Source organism: Piliocolobus tephrosceles, chromosome X (genome assembly GCF_002776525.5).
Source record: "Piliocolobus tephrosceles isolate RC106 chromosome X, ASM277652v3, whole genome shotgun sequence".
Lineage (NCBI taxonomy): Eukaryota > Metazoa > Chordata > Mammalia > Primates > Cercopithecidae > Piliocolobus > Piliocolobus tephrosceles.
The window spans coordinates 14,999,935-15,002,513 of NC_045455.1; the positions used below are offsets into that span (position 1 = coordinate 14,999,935).

General features: G+C 42.3%; 1 pseudogene; it reads left to right on the forward strand.

Annotated features, from left to right (window-relative positions):
- Positions 1-1,272: 1,272 nt before the first annotated feature.
- LOC111546612 lies at positions 1,273-1,703 on the forward strand (annotated as a pseudogene).
- Positions 1,704-2,579: the final 876 nt, after the last annotated feature.

The window sequence follows — 2,579 nt, forward strand, 5'->3', positions numbered from 1 at the left end:
GCTACTTGGGAGGCTGAGGCAGGAGAATTGCTTGAACCCAGGAAGCAGAAGTTGCAGTGAGCTGAGAGCATGCCACTGCATTCCAGCCTAGGTGACAGAACGAGACTCTGTCTCAAAGTATATGGGTACCTGAATAATATACCCATTTTGCGATAGTGCCTCTTTTAAGTACATATTTTTTTGTGGTGTTTGTTCGTTTGTTTTTGAGACAGAGTCTTAATCTATTGCCCAGGCTGGAGTGCAATGGGGCTATCTCAACTCACTGTAACCTTTGCCTCCTGGGTTCAAGCGATTCTCTTGTCTCAGCCTCCCCAGTAGCTGGGATTACAGGCGTGTGCCACTATGCCCTGCTAATTTTTATATTTTTAGTAGAGACAGGGTTTTGCCGTGTGGACCAGGCTGGTCTCAAACTCCTGACCTCAGGTAATCTGCCTGCCTCGGCTTCCCAAAGTGCTGGAATTACAGGTGTGAGCCACCACTCCCAGCCTCAATTTTCTAAAATAGGGTTTCAGGACAATGACAGTGAGATAGGGGAAGAACACATGGAAGAATTAAGTCCTAATTACTATTCATGCATTTGGTTTTTTTTGTTTGTTTTTTGTTTTTTGGTTTTTTTTAATAGTAGAGAAACCTTTTACAGATAAGTTACAAACAAAGAAAAGGCAAATAAATAATTTTGTAAAAGAAATTTAACACATTGTACAAGGTCTTTGCTATCATCATTTGTACAAATTTGTTTTTGTTGTTGTTTTGTTTTTGTTTTTGTTTTGAGATGGAGTCTCTGTTGCCCAGGCTGGAGTGCAATAGCGCAATCTCGGCTCACTGCAGCCTCCATCTCCGGATTCAAGCAATTCTAGTGCCTCAGTCTCCCAAGTAGCTGGGATTACAGTCACCTGCCACCACGCCTGGCTAATTTTTGTATTTTTAATAGAAACGGGGGTTCGCCATGTTGGCCAGGCTGGTCTCGAGCTCCTGACCTCAGGTCATCACCCGCCTCAGCCTCCCAAAGTGCTGGGATTACAGGTATGAGCCACCACGCCTGGCCAATGTGTTATTTTTTAATGCGTTGTTGGAATATGTTTGCTATAGTTAAATTTAAGAGTTCTGCATTGATATTCATAAGTGAAGTCGATCTATAGTTTTCTTTCTTTCTATGGTCTGGAATTAAGAGCATTGAGATTATCTGATCTTTAAAGTAGATGGGAATCCGAGTGGAGTGAGCGACCCGAGTGGCCGTGCAGTCGCGTCTCGGAAACCAGTAGCACTTTCAGCATGGCTGACCAACTGACTGAGGAGCAGATTGTAGAATTCAAATAAGCTTATTTACTGTTTGACAAAGATGGTGATAGAACCATAACAGCAAAGGAACTGGGAACAGAAATGAGGCCTCTTAGGCAGCCCCCCAGAAGTGGAGTTACAGGACATGATTTATGAAGTAGATACTGATAGTAATGGCTCAGTGGCTTCCCTGAATTTCTGACAATGATGGCAAGAAAAATGAAAGATGCAGGCAGTGAAGAAGAAATGAGAGAAGCATTCCGTGTGTTTGATAAGGATGGCAATGGTTAACTAGCACAGCAGAACTTCACCATGCGATGACGAACCTTGGAGAGAAGTTAACAGATGAAGAGGCTGATGAAAAAATGATCAGGGAAGCAGATATTGATGGTGATGGTCAAGTAAACTATGAAGAGTTTGCATAGGCTGGGCACAGTGGCTCACATCTGTAATCCCAGCACTTTGGGAGGTCGAGGTGGGCAGATCACTTGAGGTCAGGAGTTCGAGACCAGTCTGGCCAACATGGTGAAACCTCGTCTCTACTAAAAATACACAAATTAGCCAGGCATGGTGGCACGTGCCTGTGGTCCCAGCTACTTGGGAGGCTGAGGCAGGAGAATCACTTGAACCCTGGAAGTGGAGGTTTCAGTGAGCCGAGATTACCCCACTGCACTCCAACCTGGGTGACAGGTGATACTCTGTCTCAAATAATAATAATAATGATGATGCATTATGTGGCTAAATTTTGAGACCAGTTGTGTCTTATTCCACCAATTAACAATCATGATTACGAAATAAAAACACATTTATTTTTAAAACTTGTGTCAAATATACACAGAAAAGTGCACAAATAATAATAGTAAAATTGGTAAATTTTCACAAATTGAACACACCCATGTAATGGGACTCATATCAAGAGACCAAGTGTTATCAGAAGTTCTCTCATGCCTCCTTTTGCTCTTACACCCCTTTGGGTATCTGCTATCTTAATTCCTAACCCCATAGATCAGTTTTGCTTATTTTTGAACTTTATGTAAATGGACTCACACAGTATGTGTTATTCTGTGTCTAGATTCTTTCACTTGACATTATGCTTGTACGCTTGTGAGATTCACCCACAGTATTGTATGTAGTTACAGGTTGTTAATTCGTGGGTTTTTTTTTTTTTTGTTGTTGTTGTTGTTGTTGTTGTTATTGTTTTGAGATAGTGTCTTGCTCTGTTGCCCAGGCTGGAGTACAGTGGTGTGATCATGGCTCACTGTAACCTCAAACTCCTGGGCTCAAGCAGTCCTCCTTCCTCA